The sequence below is a fragment of the Triticum dicoccoides genome, chromosome 7B (genome assembly GCF_002162155.2).
Source record: "Triticum dicoccoides isolate Atlit2015 ecotype Zavitan chromosome 7B, WEW_v2.0, whole genome shotgun sequence".
NCBI classification, from domain to species: domain Eukaryota; kingdom Viridiplantae; phylum Streptophyta; class Magnoliopsida; order Poales; family Poaceae; genus Triticum; species Triticum dicoccoides.
In genome coordinates, this window is record NC_041393.1 from 758,218,823 (window position 1) to 758,238,946 (window position 20,124).

Consider the following 20,124-nt stretch of genomic DNA (forward strand, 5'->3'; position numbering starts at 1 on the left):
GTGAGCTCAATGACCAAGAGCGGCCGAATTATGCAGCGATGCTCGATCTCATAAGCCCTATCTCACAGTGGTTGACTCGATGACTAGGGTGCTCACCGCGTCCGGCAAGTTTTCGGTCAAATCGTTTTACCAGAAGCTTTGCCACGGGCCGGCCTGGCCAGTGGTGAAGGGCCTCTGGAAGGCGCGTCTCCCGCTGAAAATCAAAGTGGTTTTATGGAAACTGTTTCGTAACAGATTGCCCAGTTCTGTAAATGCGGCAAGAAGGCAGGGGCGGTCGAGGACGCAAACCACGTCTTCTTTTGGTGCCCGCTGGCCAGGTTCGCTTGGAGCGCGGTTCGGACCGCGGCGGGAGTGTCTTGGGATCCGAGGTCCACCAGCGATCTTGTGGCCATCCTCGACTTGGTCTAGGGGAGTAGTAAACGTGTGCTGTGGAGCTGTATTGGGCCATTGTTCTGGGCGCTTTGGTTGACTACGAACAAACTAGCTATTGAGGGGATCTTCCCGACTCACCCGGCTAATGTTATCTACAAATGCAACTTAATTCTACAGCAGTGAAGTCCGTTGGCGAGGCGCAAGGATACTGAGAGGATGCAACACACCCAAGACCGTCTCCGCCAGGTGTACGTGATGGCTAGGGAGCCAGCTGCCACTTCTTGATATGGAGTGGCCCTTTTGTTTCGTTCGCGAGCCTGCGTGCTTAGTGTCTGGCCTTCGAGCCATGTAACTATTGCTCGCGTCCTTTCGACCTTGAACTCTATGACTTCCTGCGTGATTGGCCTGAGTCCTTTTGTGACGTGTGTAAGGTTTGGACCTGTTGGTAAGCTATCTATGTTGTGGGCTTTATTAATTTAAAGTCAAACGCTCCTAGCGTCTTCGTTCTAAAAAAGTAGCGCATAGGGGTGTGCTGCATGGTCCACGGCCCAGTATGCTCGCCCAATCGCTCTTCTGCTCTGCCTACCTGCTCACTGTTGTTTATTCACTGATCCATGAAAAAAAAGACTAAATTTCCACAAACGATCACAATGACATCAAGTAGTGTAGAAAAGCCACGAAAACTTTAAAAATTCACCCTTTTTCAGTAAAAATTTCGAGAGCCACAAAATGATTGATTGATCGCGTTTGGACAGGAAACCCAACATGTGGGACCCACTGTCAGGGCTAACACGGTAGCGGCTGATGCCCCTTGCAAATGGCCGTAAGACGGCGCTTCTTTACCTGTCGTCGTCCCCAACCGCCCGATTCATCGCCCTTCTCCACGATTATCTCTCAGACACTGCTCCACGTTCTCCCTGCTGCACCGACTGCCGCCTCTCGGAAAAGCACTGCTGCGATCCCTATCTGGGTGAACTAGGGTTAGGCTTTGTGGCATTGGGGATTCTTTGTTTTTTCTATGACTTGACTCAACTTTTTGATCTGGGATTGTTTCTTGTTGCTATTCTAGTGCCCAGTCACAACTCAGGACATGGATTGGCGTGGCACAGTTGATAGTGGAACTATCCTTTGCATCCATATGCTGCCGGTTGATACATCCATTTTGCATAACTATTATAATTCACTCTTTATTAATGACATTTTGTGCATTATTGCTCAATTCTAATTCTTTTTCCTCTGAAATGTATGTAATACATGGAGAGGAAAATTCTCAAGAAACTACGGGGCAGGTTGAAATCAGGGTCAAAAAATGAATAGAAGAAAAAAAATTGGCGCTCCAAAATCAATGGAAGTTTTACTGAATTTTTTCCCAAAGATATGGAGCCACAAGCCAGAAGATGGGCCTGCGAGGGCCATAGGGCCTCCATGCACCGAGGTCACGTGGCGCTCTGGGGCGCTTGGGGTTGGGCTATCCATATGAGCAAAACCTCAACAACAACAAATGAAGGTCCACCTCCTTTCAAATTTTTGAATGTCCTCTTTTATTTCATATTGAAGCAATCCATTTATTCACACATATAAGTTTTCCTTGAAAAAATGCACAACAAAACGCATATTCAAACAAAGTCTAGAAAAAAGATTACAGTATTTAATTCATACACCACTCAAAATTAAAAAAAATACAACATAAGTACTAAAAATGTGTAAAGATGGGATCTACTTGGGGATGGAGGAAGCAAAACCTCTGATGCCCGCGACAAGTATGGGAGGTAAGATGGAGCACCATATGACAGTCATCCCAACGGCTCGTCGATCCCAGGGACACCAGTTCTTCCAGAGGCCGGCCCAGGCCTCTGTGCACCCGAAAAGTACCAGGACGACGAGAATGGTGTAATAGGAGTAGAAAACCACCTTGCCACCGTAGAGGAAGACGGCGCCAAGAGCCCAATAGAAGAGTAGCCACAACGTCGCAATGACCTCAAGGACACCACACAGCAGCAGTGCCGCCGACAGCTTATCCCAGTCGAGGCTGGCCTGTGCGATCCCGCCCACTGTGGAGGAAGATTCACAAATTAATGCTTGGGGTTGGGCTATTTAAACATTTAAACAACTTAAACAAGGTGAATTTCTCATACAATTTCAAGCTTCCAAATTTCTACATAATTCATGCCTTTCCATACAATTTCAACATTACATCCAGTGCGATTACCATACCTACAAATGCCCAAAAGTAATTGCAAATGGGTATTTGTGCTTGATCTTCAAGCTTCCTAACCTTCTTCATCCTAAGCTCAACAGCTAGCTCTCTCTCAGTGTGTGCTTCGTCCTCCATCTCTTCTTCCGAGCTCATGTTGTGGCCACTGCCGTTCGTGGCAGCATGCGCAACCATTCTTCATGCTCTTCTTGAAGTTCATTCATCAGAGTCTTGGCCAGAGCATCGACCCAAAGGAAGAAACATTTCACCTGCATGAACGCCAAACAGATCAACCCATTGCTCAAAGATCCCGACCACGAAAATGGTGCAATTGCCCCGATTCTTACCCCATTCTCGCTCCACACGTAGAACAGACGATTCTAGTTCTTTGGTGGGTGAGAAACCCTCCGATCAACGCCCGCCTGGCACCGCGGACAGACGAAGATAGGCATCTCAACGCGTGTCGGGCTCTGCATCCGCGAGGTGGTGCGGGAGCTTGAAGAAGACAGGAGCTCGAAGCCGAAGGGGATCTCAACGCCGCCGCACCCTCCACAACTATCTTCCCACCGCTGCTCTCTCTGTCGCCGTGGTTACCGTCGTGATCTCTGTCGCCCGCTCTCTCTATCGCTCTGGTCACCGCCGCTCTCTGTTGCCCTCTTATATAGCACACCCGCAACGGCTCTCTGCTCAACGGCTCTTTGCTGTGTCCCATAATCCACGCGTGCACTGGTCTGATCGTCTAGTGCGTCTCTGCTGCCTGGTCCCACCTATAAGGGCCGAGTCAAAACGTTGACCTGAAGGAGACGGCAGTGTTCACGAAACGAGTAGCTGCGCATGGACTAGGGGCAAAACTGAGCACGATTAGCAACTGAGGGCAAAACTGAGCACATGGACATCACTAAGGGCAAAAGGATAATTAACCTTGGAATTTATATTAGTGAATTCATAACTCTTATCTTGAAGAAATATTCTCAGTTCATTGATGAGTTGTTCATTGTCCCTAAAAGCTTCATTGTTGTTTGAAAACTCTACTGTCAAGGCCATACAACATATTCTTGAAAATCTTTGTGATGTCCGGATTCTGAGACACCGAAACAAATATTCCATAACTGAACTATGCTCTAATCTTGTCATACACAGCTTTGGTAAGAGTTGTCTTTCCCAATCCATCCAATCCAACAATAGATAGTGTCTTGAGTTGCTTCTTGGACATCTCATCCCCGTCAAGGAGCTTCTCAATCAGCTCATCCCGTATGCCCTCGATGCCCACAAGCTCCGGAATATTACAACATAAATACTAAAAAATGTGTAAAGATGGGATCTACTTGGGGATGGAGGAAGCAAAACCTCTGATGCCCGCGACAAGTATGGGAGGTAAGATGGAGCACCATATGACAGTCATCCCAATGGCTCGTCGATCCCAGGGACGCCAGCTCTTCCAGAGGCCGGCCCAGGCCTCTGTGCACCCGAAAAGCACCAGGACGACGAGAATGGTGCAATAGGAGTAGAAGACCACCTTGCCACCATAGAGGAAGACGGCGCCAAGAGCCCAATATAGGTGTAGCCACAACGCCGCAACGACCTCAAGGACGCCACACAGCAGCAGTGTCACCGACAGCTTATCCAAGTCGAGGCTGGCCTGTGCGATCCCGCCTACTGTGGAGGAAGCAAAACCTCTGATGCCCGCGACAAGTATGGGAGGTAAGATGGAGCACCATATGACAGTCATCCCAACGGCTCGTCGATCCCAGGGACGCCAGTTCTTCCAGAGGCCGGCCCAGGCCTCTGTGCACCCGAAAAGCACCAGGACGACGAGAATGGTGTAATAGGAGTAGAAGACCACCTTGCCACCGTAGAGGAAGACGGCGCCAAGAGCCCAATAGAGGTGTAGCCACAACGCCGCAACGACCTCAAGGACGCCACACAACAGCAGTGTCACCGACAGCTTATCCAAGTCGAGGCTGGCCTGTGCGATCCCGCCTACTGTGGAGGAAGATTCACAAATTAATGCTGGCTCAGAGCCTTGTGATCCTTCCCGCTATCTCTACCACTCCTGGGTCCCCTTTAGCCTCACCATTGCAGGCTATGATTGCTCAAGACCTACGCCCGGGCATCAACTTGATGAGTTGCACATGTCGCCGTCGATGTCCTCCTTCAACATGACTTGCACCAGAGGTACGGTGGGGGTTCTTGATAACCCACAAGTGTAGGGGATCGCAACATCTTTCTAGGGTAAAGTATTCAACCAAAATTTATTGATTCGACACAAGGGGAGCCAAAGAATATTCTTAAGTATTAGCAGTTGAGTTGTCAATTTAACCACACCTGGATAACTTCGTATATGCATCAAAGTATTTAGTAGCAAAGTGATATGATAATAAAGGTAATAGTGGCAAAAGTAAAGATAATAGTTTTGTAGGAATTGTAACAGTAGCAACGGAAAAGTAAATAGGCAAAGCACAAGATGTGAAAAGCTCGTAGGCATTGGATCAGTGATGGATAATTATGTCGGATGTGATTCCTCATGTAATAGCTATAACATAGGGTGACACAGAACTCGCTCCTGTTCATCAATGTAATGTAGGCATGTATTCCGAATATAGTCATACGTGCTTATGGAAAAGAACTTGCATGACATCTTTTGTCCTACCCTCCCGTGGCAGTGGGGTCCTAGTGGAAACTAAGGGATATTAAGGCCTCCTTTTAATAGAGAACCGGAACAAAGCATTAGCACATAGTGAATACATGAACTCCTCAAACTATGGTCATCACCGAGAAGTATCCCGATTATTGTCACTTCGGGGTTGTCGGATCGTAACACATAATAGGTGACTATAGACTTGCAAGATAGGATCAAGAACACACATATATTCATGAAAACATAATAGGTTCAGATCTGAAATCATGGCACTCGGGGCCTAGTGACAAGCATTAAGCATAGCAAAGTCATAGCAACATCAATCTCAGAACATAGTGGATACTAGTGATCAAACCCTAACAAAACTAACTTGATTACATGGTAAATCTCATCCAACCCATCACCGTCCAGTAAGCCTACGATGGAATTACTCACGCACGGCGCTGAGCATCATGAAATTGGTGATGGAGGATGGTTGATGATGACGACGGCGATGAATCCCCCTCTCCAGAGCCCCGAACGGACTCCAGGTCAGCCCAACCGAGAGAGATTAGGGCTTGGCGGCGGCTCCGTATCGTAAAATGCGATGAAACTTTCTCTCTGAATTTTTTCTCCGCGAAACGGAATATATGGAGTTGGAGTTGAGGTCGGTGGAGCATTAGGGGGCCCACGAGACAGGGGGCGCCCCCCCCATCCTCGTGGACAGGGTGTGGGGCCCCTGGTCTTGATTCTTTCGCTAGTATTTTTTATATTTTCCAAAACTTATCTCCGTGGATTTTTAGGTCATTCCGAGAACTTTTGTTTTCTACACATAAAACAACATCATGGCAGTCCTGCTGAAAACAGCATCAGTCCGGGTTCATTTCATTCAAATCATGCAAATTCGAGTCCAAAACAACGGCAAAAGTGTTTGGAAAAATAGATACATTGGAGACGTATCAACTCCCCCAAGATTAAACCTTTGCTTGTCCTCAAGCAATTCAGTTGATAAACTGAAAGTGATAAAGAAAAACTTTTACAAACTCTATTTGCTCTTGTTGTTGTAAACATGTAAAGCCAGCATTCAAGTTTCAGCAAGTATTATGAACTAATCATACTCACAATAACACTTAGGTCTCACAATTACTCATATCAATGACATAATCAGCTAGCGAGCGATAATAATAAAACTCGGATGACAACACTTTCTCAAAACAATCATAATATGATATAACAAAATGGTATCTCGCTAGCCCTTTCTGAGACCGCAAAACATAAATGCAGAGCACCTTTAAAGATCAAGGACTGACTAAACATTGTAATTCATGGTAAAAGAGATCCAGTCAAGTCATACCCAATATAAAACAATAGTAATGAATGCAAATGATAGTGTGCTCTTCAGCGGGTGCTTTTTAATGAGAAGGTGATGACTCAACATAAAAGTAAATAGATAGTACCTTCGCAGAGGGAAGTAGGGATTTGTAGAGGTGCCAGAGCTTGATTTTAAAATAGAGATGAATAACATTTTGAGTGGCATACTTTCACTGTCAACGCAACAACTATGAGATGGCGATATCTTCCATACTACATGCATTATAGGCGGTTCCCAAACAGAATGGTAAAAGTTTATACTCCCCCACCACCAACAAGCATCAATCCATGGCTTGCTCGAAACAACGAGTGCCTCCAACTAACAACAGCCCTGGGGGAGTTTTGTTTAATTATATTGATTTGCTTTGATCTTTTTTGATCATGGGACTGGGCATCCCGGTTACCGGCCCTTTCTCGTGAATGAGGAGCGGAGTCCACTCCTCTTGAGAATAACCCACCTAGCATGGAAGATATAGGCAGCCCTAGTTGAAACATGAGCTGCTCGAGGATACAAAATAGAATTTCATTTGAAGGTTTGGAGTTTGGCACATACAAATTTACTTGGAACGACAGGTAGATACCGCATATAGGAAGGTATGGTGGACTCCTATGGAATAACTTTGGGGTTTATAGAGTTTGGATGCACAAGCAATATTCCCGCTTAGTACAGGTGAAGGCTAGCAAAAGACTGGGAAGCGACCAACTGAGAGAGCGACAACAGTCATGAACATGCATTAAAATTAATTCACACCGAGTACAAGCATGAGTAGGATATAATCCACCATGGACATAAATATCGTGAAGGCTATGTTGATTTGTTTCAACTGCATGCGTGAACATGTGCCAAGTCGAGTCACTCAATTCATTCAAAGGAGGATACCATCCCATCATACCACATCATAATCATTTTGATGGCATGTTGGCACGCAAGGTAAAACCATTATAACTCATAGCTAATCAAGCATGGCACAAGCAACTATAATCTCTAAATGTCATTGCAAATATGTTTACTTCATAATAAGCTGAATCAGGAACAATGAACTCATCATATTTACAAAAACAAGAGAGGTCGAGTTCATACCAGCTTCTCTCATCTCAATCAGTCCATCATATATCGTCATTATTGCCTTTCACTTGCACGACCGAACGATGTGTATAATAATAATAGTGCACGTGAGAGAGAGAAGACAAGGTAATATGGGTTCTAAGTTAAATAAACAATCATGCATAAGAGAGCCACTAAACATTTTCAATATGGTCTTCTACTCTCGACCCCCAAAGGAAAGAAAAGAAAATAAAACTATTTACATGGGAAAGCTCCCAACAAACAAGAAGAAGAACGAGAAATCTTTTTGGGTTTTCATTTTAATTTCTACTACAAGCATGGAAATTAAACTAACTATTTTTTTTTGTTTTTTCTTAAGGATTATCAAACACACAAGAAGAAAGCTAGAAAAAAAATTAAACTAGCATGGATGATAAAATGAAATAGTATGAGCACCGACGACTAGAATAGTGTGTGAACATGAATGTAAAGTCGGTGAGAAATACGTATTCCCCCAAGCTTATGCTTTTGGCCTAAATTGGTCTATTGCCAAGGGTAGCCTGGCTGATATCCGTAGTTGTAACTGGGGTCGTACTGAGATGCAGCAGCAAAAGCCTCCTGAGCCGCGACATGCTGGCGAGCCGCCTCCACTCTCCCCTCGTGTTCAGCTGCTTCCTCCCTGGTAAGAACACATCTTCCTTTTGCCTGGTAATTAAAGAGGAAAGGAGCAGGAAGAGTAACATGGACAGAGCTATGTCTGTCAAAGATTAGTCGATATTGGAGGAATTGTTCATTCCTCCTAAGAAAGTGATGTTTGACCATAGCGTCATAATCTAAATAAGCAGGAGGCAACACCATATCCCCTCTCGTGGGGCTATACCAAGATAATTAGCCACACGGATCGCATAAATCCATCCAAATAAATCTCCAGCCCTACCATTATTATGCAACCTACGTGCAACTATTTCCCCCAAGTTATAATCTTTATAACCTAACACAGCACTCTTGAGGACACAAAGATCAGGGACACACATATGACATGCTTCATATTTACCATTAATGCACATACCAATGAAGAGAGCAAAATAATGTATAGTAGGAAAGTGAATGCTCCCTATGGTAGCTTGTGCTATATCCGTAGATTCTCCCAGAGTAATACTAGCAAGAAAGTCTCTAAATTCAGATTTATGGGGATCATTAACATTGCCCCACTGTGGAAGTTTGCAAGCAGCTGTAAAATCCTCTAAGTCCATGGTATAAGATTTATCATAAATATCAAACAGGACACTCTGAGAATTACGTGAAGATTTATATTTAAACCTTCTCACAAATGAATCAGCCAATTGATAGTACTGAGGACACTTATCTTGTAAGAAGTCCTCGAGATCGGCATTACGCATATATGCGTCAAATTCCTCCTTAAAGCCTGCATTGGCCATAAAATCGTGTGATGGCCACTCACAAGCTCGCACTTCTGCGTCCCTCGGTAGTTCACCGTCTTGCTCACGCATAGCAAGCCTGGGTCCTTTCTCTATTGAGGAACCACCTTGATACATTCTCCTAGACATATTTCTTTTTTCTGAAAAATTTCTAAAATTTTAGTAACTTCAAAATAAAAGTGAATAAAACTAAACAAGATTGGTAGCAACTACTCCTACAAGTGCCTAGAGCCTATATCATGCATTAGAATTACTTGGGACCTCATAAATTTAACATGCAAGCTCAAGAACAGGGTCACCTATGCAGCAAAAATTTACAATGAATAAAGCACTAGAACAAAAACTAATTGGACCAATGGAGGAGTCACATACCAAGCAACAATCTCCCAAAGCAGTTTTGTGAATGGAGCTTTGATCAAGGTGATCGAAAATCGCAACAAAATGAGCTAGAACTCATGCTTGAGCTGGATGAGGATTTTTTTATGAAGAAGATGGAGTGTGTGGGTGCAGGAATAAGTGGAGGGGGGCCACCATGGGCCCACGACACAGGGGCGCGCACAGGGGGTGTGGGCACGCCCTCCACCCTCGTGGCCTGGTGCTTGCCCCTCCTGCAGTGTCTTCAGTGCCTAAAATCCTCAAATATTCCATAAAAATCATACTAAATTTGCAGGGCATTTGGAGCACTTTTATTTTTAGGATATTTTTTTATTGCACGGATAATTCAGAAAACAGACAGACAATACTATTTTGCTTTATTTATTTTAAATAACAGGAAGTAAAAAGAGGGTACAGAAGGTTGTGCCTTCTAGTTTCATCCATCTCATGATCATCAAAATGAATCCACTAACAAGGTTGATCAAGTCTTGTTAACAAACTCATTCCGAATAACACGGAACCAGAGAAATTTTGAATAACACTAAGTTACCTCAATGGGGATATGAACATCCCCAACAATAAGAATATCATACTTTTTCTTGATAGTAGGAAGAGGAAATTCAAAACCTCCAATAATAATAGTTGGAACTTTTCCAATAGAATTGATGATATGAACTTGAGATTGTTTCCTCGGAAAGTGTACCGTATGCTCATTACCATTAACATGAAAAGTGACATTGCCTATGTTGCAATCAATAACAGCCCCTGCAGTATTCAAAAAGGGTCTACGAAGTATAATCGACATACTATCGTCCTCGGGAATATCAAGAATAACAAAGTCCATTAAGATAGTGACATTTGCAACCACACCAGGCACATCCTCACAAATACCGACAGGTATAGCAGTTGATTTATCAGCCATTTGCAAAGATATTTCAAGTCTACGATATATAGAGAGAGGCATAACACTAACACCGGCTCCAAGATCACACAAAGCAGTTTTAACATAATTTCTTTTAATGGAGCATGGTATGGTTGGTACCCCTGGATCTCCAAGTTTATTTGGTATTCCACCTTTAAAAGTATAATTAGCAAGCATGGTGGAAATTTCAGCTTCCGGTATCTCTCTTTTGTTTGTAATGATATCCTTCATATATTTAGCATAAGGATTTACTTTAAGCATATCAGTTAAGCGCATACGTAAGAACATAGGTCTAATCATTTCAGCAAAGCGCTCAAAATCCTCATCATCCTTTGTCTTGGATGGTTTAGGAGGGAAGGGCATGGGTTTCTGAACCCATGGTTCTCTCTCTCTACCATGCTTCCTAGCAACAAAATCTCTCTTATCATAACGTTGATTCTTTGATTGTGGGTTATCAAGATCAACAGCAGGTTCAATCTCTACTTCATTGTTTTTGCTAGGTTGAGCATCAACATGAACATTATCATTAACATAAACACTAGGTTCATGTTCATCACCTGATTGTGTTTCAGCATCAGAAACAGAAATATCATTGGGATTCTTAGGTGTGTCTACAATAGGTTTACTAGAAGCATGCAAAGTCCTATCGGTTTTCTTTTTCTTCTTTTTGGAAGAACTAGGTGCCTCTAAATTGTTTCTCTGAGAATCTTGTTCGATTCTCTTAGGGTGGCCTTCAGGATACAAAGGTTCCTGAGTCATTCTACCAGTTCTACTAGACTCTAACATCAAAGTCATGTTTATTATTTAATTCATCAAGCAAAACATTTTGAGCTTTAAGTACTTGCTCAGCTTGAGTAGCAACCATAGAAGCATATTTGCTAATGAGTTTAAGTTCACCTTTAACTCTAGCCATATAATCACTCAAGCATCCTATCTCAAAAGCATTAGTCTTTAATTCTCTACCAACATAAGCACTAAAACTTTCTTGTCTAGCCAGAAAGTCATCAAATTCATCTAAGCATGGGCAATTAAATTTAGTAGAGGGAATTTCAACTTTATCATATCTATATAGATAATTTACCTTTACTACCTGTGTCAGGTTATCAAGACAATGTGGTTCATCAACAGGCGGTATATTAAGACCATGTATTTCTTCAATAGGTGGTAAATTCTTAACATCTTCAGCTTTAATACCTTTTTCTTTCATTGATTTCTTTGCCTCTTGCATATCTTCAGGACTGAGAAATAGAACACCTCTCTTCTTCGGAGTGGGTTTAGGAATAGGCTCAGGAGTTGGCTCAATTGGTTCAGGAATTGCCTCAGGATTTGGCTCAGGAAGAGTCCAATTATATTCATTAGTCAACATATTATTCAATAGTAATTCAACTTCGTCGACTGTTCTTTCCCTGAAAACACAACCAGCACAACTATCCAAATAGTCCTTGGAAGCATCGGTCAGTCCATTATAAAAGATATCAAGTATTTCATTTTTCTTAAGAGGATGATCAGGCAAAGCATTAAGTAATCGGAGAAGCCTCCCCCAAGCTTGTGGGAGACTCTCTTCTTCGATTTGCACAAAATTATATATTTCCCGCAAGGCAGCTTGTTTCTTATGAGCAGGGAAACATTTAGCAGAGAAGTAATAAATCATGTCCTGGGGACTACGCACACAACCAGGAGCAAGAGAATTATACCAAGTCTTAGCATCAGCCTTTAATGAGAACGGAAATATCTTAAGGATATGATAATAGCGAGATTTATCATCATGAGTAAACAGGGTGGCTATATCATTCAACTTGGTAAGATGTGCCACAACAGTTTCAGATTCAAGGCCATAAAAAGGATCAGATTCAACTAAAGTAATAATCTCAGGATCAACAGAGAATTCATAATCCTTATCAGTAACACAGATAGGTGAAGTAGCAAAAGCAGGGTCAGGTTTCATTCTAGCTTTAAGAGATTGCTGCTTCCATTTAGCTAATAAATTTTTAAGATCATATCTATCTTTACAAGCAAAGATAGCTCTAGCAGCTTCCTCTTCCATAACATAACCCTCAGGAACAATAGGTAATTCATAATTAGGGGGAGAACTTTCATCATCACTATCATCAGTAATAGCATCTTCAATAATTTCATTTTCTCTAACCCTAGCAAGTTGTTCATCAAGAAATTCACCTAATGGCAAAGTAGTATCACGCACAGAAGTAGTTTCATCATAAGTATCATGCATAGCAGAAGTGGCATCATCAATAACATGTGACATATAAGAATTCATAGTAGTAGTAGGTTTAGGTGTCGCAAGCTTACTAATAACAGAAGGAGAATCTAGTGCAGAGCTAGATGGCAGTTCCTTACCACCCCTCGTAGTTGAGGGCAAAATCTTGGTTCTTTCGTCTTTCAAGTTCCTCATAGTGATCAACAGATATAAATCCCAAGTGACTCAAAGAATAGAGCTATGCTCCCCGGCAATGGCGCCAGAAATTAGTCTTGATAACCCACAAGTGTAGGGGATAGCAACAACTTTCGAGGGTAAAGTATTCAACCCAAATTTATTGATTCGACACAAGGGGAGCCAAAGAATATTCTTAAGTATTAGCAGTTGAGTTGTCAATTCAACCACACCTGGATAACTTAGTATCTGCAGCAAAGTATTTAGTATCAAAGTGGTATGATAATAAAGGTAACAGTTGCAGGGGAATGCAGCAGAAAACAAAAAATTTCCGACCTACGCACCAGCCCAGGACCACTATGGAGACTGCATACATGGTTTGATCTTTTTCTTTACCGACTCGTAGCGCAGCAGGAAGTAGAGTCGATGACGAACGGCGGTGCAGATCCCCGTAGCTAGGATTTACAACCTCCCAACCGCGAGGATGTATACCCTCATATGCTCCTCAGACAGCCCTCCGGGAGGCGGTCGAATAGCCCCCCCCCCCCGGACGGTGTCGCTGACAGCCCTTCGGGAGGACCTTCGAAACTCGAACGGTCACTCGGACAGCCCTTCGGGAGGACCTTCAAAACTCGGTCAGTCACATGGATAGCCCTTCGAGAGGCACTCACGAACTAAGACCGAAACTACGATCTCTCTACAGAGTTGCACACATACGGTGTCATCTATCCGGCAGGGCTTCGCCGTCCAGAACTAGTTCCTGCCGGAACCCAGACAGCCTTACGGCTCTACGAAACTCTTTTCGTGGGAGGGAGAGAAGAAGCCAGATAATTGCATGGCACTTGTATGAGAGCAAAGGGATGAGTGTGGAGAGTGCCTCTCCACCTCTATTTAATTATAGGAAAAACCGAAGGGGTAGGGGCACATGAAAAACCCCAAAATGCCCACACTTTATGTCACACATAAAGGGCATAAAGGGCATAAAGGGATGCCAAGTGGAGCCCCATGGAGGAGCTGCACCCTCCAACGTCCCACCTTCATGGGGGGCCCCAAAGGGGGTTCCTTGATCCCCAATTCCTTCTAGAAGCCTTTTGGGAAAAGCCCCAAAAGGTGGCTTTCCATAAATATCCCAAAAAGCACTTTCACTACTCACGACGACATTTTTCAGCGTCCGTTCGAACTGAAAATATTTATGTGGGCTTAGAACATTTCCAGTACCCACCAAAATGATTTTCAACGCATTTCGAAACAATTCTGGTTTAGTGATTTTCATCTGCGAAAAGCATCTGAAGTGGTTCCGGCAGCTCTGAAGCATATCCGGTTATTATCCCCAAAAATTCCAGAAAGCTTCCAGAATGATTCTGGCACCCTCCAAGAATTATCAGGCATGTGCCGAAACCAATTTGACTTAATGGTATCCCCTGAAACAACTTTTCAGTTTCACCGAAAGTTATCCGATGACCTCTCTCTGCGGAACCTTTTCCGCTGTTCGAAACTTTTCCGGTGTCTGAAACTTTTTCGGTGATTTTCTCTCAGACTCCTTGTCTAGTATTGAACAGATAGATGACCCTTAAGTGTGTCACCCTCTAGGTTTGGTGAAGTATAGACATGACCCGGAACCCCTTCCGATCAATGATCAACATCGGAGCCGTGGACACCCATATTGACCCCTATACCCACACGAATGAATATTCGAGTGAACCTCTAGTTGCCGTGTCCTATTCTTGTTGCTTCACGATATGTTACAAATACCCGAGGTGAGACATGTTGGCATTGCCGTGGATCAACAACTTGTCCACTTTTCTAGTTACCTCGTTACCGGTATTGTTCTCTTTTCTCGTTTCCGTGTTCCGACATCCCTGTGATCAAATCACACTGTGTCTGGCCAGATGATGATGGATACCGTAACACCGAGAGGGCCCAAGAATATCTCTCCATCGTCTGAGGAGCAAATACCAATCTTGAGCTATCAAGTTACTAGACACACTTTTCCATGAACCCGCAAGCCGCCGTAATAGCCACCCATTTACGGATGACGTTTAACAAACCCCAAAGTTCATGAAGCAAGTATGAAGAAACTCAATACTCTCATGGTCTAAGGAATTATGAAAACATTAACTATCTCTGTGTTATCTACCATAAACTTGTGATGAATGAATCTCATAGCATAACATCAATCTGGGTCGATTCAACACAAATGTTCTCTTAACATTTTGCCCTCAAAGTTGCTGGCATAGACATGCCCACGACCAGGAAAACAGAATCATCATGCAACACTTGAGGTAGTCTTAGAGGCCAGACTAGGAATACTTCTTACCGTTTATAATTCCACACGTGCATATAAGTCTTCCTCCAAGCCTCGTGTTATTGCAGACTCGAGAACCATAGCAGTTATAGCATGGAACATAAACATAATTATGAACATGGAGATAAGTAATAGCATTTGTTATTGCCTCTAGGGCATATCTCCTACAGACTCCCACTTGCACTAGAATCAATAATCTAGTTAATGCTAATGCACTTTACACCTATGGCATACCGGTGTAAAAAATGCTTCGCAAGTGGTATAGCCTGATGTCCATCGGATATGACGACTTCAGCTCCGTGTGTATCTTTGCATATCCTCACGTTTTCACGCTTTCACAAAAGTCATATTTTGTGTGGACTTGGCTTTTATGTATGTGAATCACAGGTCAAACCTGGATTCCTCAGACTTAGTTATGGAGAAACTACCTGCAGTAGTGTCCCATTGACAAAAGCCATCTTGGAACCATACTAAGTTCATGAATGAACTATACAATTCAACATCTTGTTTGTCGCTTCTGAAGCGTCAACATACTTAGTCATTTGTTACAGAATTCGCCACAGTATCCGGTTGGGAACAATTTCCAACTACCATGCCACCATATTGTGTATTACACAAAACTCTTAACTTAAGTCAAAAATCGCATGGAGAAAAGATGAAGACTGTATCAATGTAACATTTTACAACAAACTCTTCATGATCTCCGCTTGCGAGAAAACATATCATGAGTACTTACTCTAGTACTCAATGACATCTTTCACTGTTGTCCCATGATCAGTACTTTGATCACTTTAGTATCCATACTCGCAACACCTTGGGAGTATCGGACATATCTGGTTGTTTTACATACCATGGAATACATGATTAATCCAAACACAAAAGTGTGTGGAATATGCATCATGTATTTTGTTCATCAGTGTTTTGGGACACTGATTCTTGCCAAAACACTTTCCATGTGACTTCGGCAAGAATCACTCCTTCTCGTTCTTAGTGCTAAACGGTTTTAGCATCTTGTCAATATGTATTTATTGCTTAGCCCTATTAGGTAAATCTATCTCCATAGATCATTATGCCTAATATTGAGGCTATTTAGCCTAAGCACTTCATCAAAAAACTATTTTCAAATGTAGTCCTAATTCGTGTCAAGAAATTTATTTCCAATTAACAATGTGTCAAACACACAAGGTTTTTAGAAATATTATTACGCTCCCACTTACTTTCTTGAATTACAAGCATCTTCGTTACCCATTGATGAAGTCAAACCCCTTTGACCATTTCATCAAAGCACAAAGATTCCAACTCCATTTTGCTCTCTTCTGTCTATCGCTGGAACTCTGAAGTTTGCACCCTTACTAGCATCCTCTGGATAGACAAAATGCCTTGGACTGTAACACATGCAAGTCCTTGGTTTCATTTCCATCAGATGGAAATCCTATTGTCATCCATGTTTCATATCTCATGCTTGAAATATCTATTAATTGCTAGTTCAACCCGAACCGACTTTAAGCATCGCTACGATGAAAACAACCTGTCGGTGTCAAAACTGGCGGATCTTGGGTAGGGGGTCCCGAACTGTGCGTCTAGGCGGATGGTAACAGGAGACAAGGGACATGATGTTTTACCCAGGTTCGGGCCCTCTCGATGGAGGTAAAACCCTATGTCCTGCTTGATTAATATTGATGATATGGGTAGTACAAGAGTGGATCTACCACGAGATCAAGGAGGCTAAACCCTAAAGCTAGCCTATGGTATGATTGTTGTAATGTATGTTGTGTCCTACGGACTAAAGCCCTCCGGTTTATATAGACACCGGAGGAGGCTAGGGTTACACAGAGTCGGTTACAATGGTAGGAGATCTACATATCCGTATCGCCAAGCTTGCCTTCCACGCCAAGGAAAGTCCCATCCGGACACGGGACGGAGTCTTCAATCTTGTATCTTCGTAGTCTTGGAGTCCGGCGGACGATGATAGTCCGGCTGTCCGGACACCCCCTAGTCCAGGACTCCCTCAGTAGCCCCTGAACCAGGCTTCAACGACGATAAGTTCGGCGCGCATAATGTTCGGCATTGCAAGGCGGGTTCCTCCCTTGAATAATCCAGAGAAGATCATGAACACCAGGATAGTGTCCGGCTCTGCAAAATAAATTCCACATTCCACCGTAGAGAGAATAAAATGCACACAAGTTCAATCTGCCGACGTATTATGCGGCATGACATCATACCGCTACCAAGCCTTTATTTGAATCATTTTTTATTATACCACCTCAGCACGTTTAGCGAAGCGGTTTCCTTGGCACGTCCTGTCGAAGCAGAGATCGTGTTCCCCTTATTCCGGGATTCTCATCAATACGGACGTGGGTAACCCAACCGCGCCATTGATGGTGGCGCTTGGGAGATAAGCGAGTTTTACCAGGCTGGCGGGGGACGCGTAGTCTCCGTCCGCCTATATATAAGGGATAAGGATTTACCTTCTCACCTATGCCTTCTTCCTCCTTTGCTTATCCATCTCCGCGCACTCAAGCTCCAACGCTCAAGCTCGCGCATCTCGCCTCGACCCTCTCCGACCATGTCTAGAGCGGGAGGCAAATGGTTAGCCTCCACCATCAAGGAGGAGCACATCACCAAGCTGCGCAGCGCCGGATACCTTTCCGGCGATATCGCGCATCGGCTGCCCGACGAGGGGCAGCTCATCCCCACCCCCGGGCCCCATGAGAGGGTTGTTTTCCTTCCCCACTTCCTCCGTGGACTGGGCTTTCCTCTTCACCCTTTTGTCCGGGGGCTCATGTTTTACTACGGCCTGGATTTCCACGATCTGGCGCTGAACTTCATCCTCAACATCTCGGCGTTCATCGTCGTGTGCGAGGCCTTCCTCTGCATCCGGCCCCACTTCGGCCTGTGGCTCAAGACCTTCAACGTCAAGCCGAAGGTTGTGAAGGGCACGCAAGCGGAATGCGGAGGCGCCATGTTGGGCAAGTTGCCCAACGTCCTTTGGCTCGAAGGGGCCTTCGTGGACTCCGTCAAGGGATGGCAATCGGGGTGGTTCTACATCACCAAGCCGCGCGAACCCACGGGGGCGGCGGCCCCCGAGTTTAGATCTGGCATCCCCACGCAGCTCACCTCCTGGAAAGAGAAGGGCTTGTTGTGGGGCAATCCGAAGGAGCTGACGGGACTCCGAGCCTGTATCCAAAAGCTGGTGAGCAGTAAGCTCAGGCTCGTCGACGTGGTCCAAGTCATGCTCATCCGCCGGATTCTCCCATGCCAAGAACGGGCATTCAATCTGTGGGAGTTCAATCCGAAACAGCACCAGGCGCTAAGCGGGCTCTTTGACACGACGTACGAAGGCGCCTGGAGGGTGCTGTTTAAGGGCGCCGAAGCCCCCGCATCCGCGACGGAAGATCGCGGATTTCGCTCGCAGCATCCAGCTGACGAGGTAAGTGATTCAACCCCTTTACGGGACACTTGTGGTAAATAAATTGATTCTAGGAGGGTCTCAATCTTTCTTTTCCTTTGGCAGGAATGGATGGAGAAGGCCGAGCAGCTCTTCTGTCCGGCTCCCATGCCAGAAGACCCAATGAACGCCCGTTTAGCGGGGCTGCTGGTTCCGGCACCGCATGTGGTGCCGGAGAAGAAGGCCAAGAAGGTGGCCATGGGGACTCGAAAGAGTTCCCGTAATCAGGCGTCCGACGACGAGGCGGACTCCTCCCCCGAAGACGACGAGGAGGAAGAAGACTCTCTCCCAGAGGAGGGAGAGAGGAAGAGGAAGGCTTCCCCAATAGGGGAGGCCGAAGGGTCCAAGAGGGGGAGAACTATTCCCCCGGACAGCTCCGCCAACACCGACATTGGCGAGGAAGAGTGGCCTTCAAGGGCCAGGCCTCCGGCGAGAACGTAAGTATCCGGATCCCTGATATGTAATTTCTTTCGTGTCACGTAGTGTCCTGCTAACGCCACACACTGTCCGCAGTCCGGCCGATGATGATCTCCCCGCTTCTTCAAGCGGGTCGTTGGCCCCGTCGGATGTGGATTCACTTCCGACGGCCTCTACTCCCCGCGCCGATGAGGACGTCGAGGTGGGGTCCCGGAAAGGGACCCATCAGGAGGAGGCTCCGGAGGCGCCGCAAGGCAGCCTCCCGGACTTTGCGCCGGACTCTACGACGGAACCCGCAGTGGTTCCAGAGTCCGGCAGGCGGCCCCTTTGAAAGAAGGGCAAGACCGTGACACCGGCGGCCCCCGTCCAACCGGAGGCGCCGGACAACTTGTTGGAGGCGCTCAAAGGCGCTTCCATCGAGGAAGAACACCGCACTATCATGAGTGCGGTGATTCAGAAGGTTCAGCTCGCCAAGAGCGGGCTGACCGAAGCCTGCAGCAGCCTTCTAACAGGCTTTGAGGTAAGAAGTTTATAATTATGTAATGTAATACCGCATAGACAGTAGCCCCTGATGCTCAGTTCGGTGTTCGGAAAGAAAAGCCGGACTGAGGATCTAAGAAGATATACGCAGGGTTGCTTAAAATATGTCAATATGGGTTTGCAGGCTGCGCTGCTGACCTCTGCCGCATTGACTGCGGAGGTCGGTGCGTTGAAGCAGGATCTCGAGCGGTCCGAGCAAGAGCTCTGCCATGCCAAGAAGCAGCTCGAGGACAAAGAAGGTGAGTAACACCACTTTGAATAGTTACCTTACAGAAAAGGATTTTGGTTGCAATAAAATTAACAAGGATAATATGGGTATTGCAGGGGCCACAAACGAGGTGGCAGCCCTGAAGGAGGCTGTGTCCGCGGCTGAGCGCAGTGCAGCTGCGGAAAGGGCGGAGCAAGAAAAGCAGGAGGCACGGGTGGCGGAAGTGCGGCAAGAGCTCCAGGCTCTCATGGAGAAGCATGAGAGCTTGGAGCGTGACTCCAAGACTCGGGAGTCCGAGCTTGCCTCGGCCCTCGAAAGTGCCAAGTCCGCCAAGGCCGAGGCCCGTAAGGCCCTTCAGGAGGTTGAAGATGTAAAGAAGATAGCGGCGGGTAAGGCATTTTTCATGCAAAGCAAGCATGTTAATGTAAACTACCTGACACTTACCCGCATTCGGAGCTCTCCAGGGGCGTTTGCAGATCTGC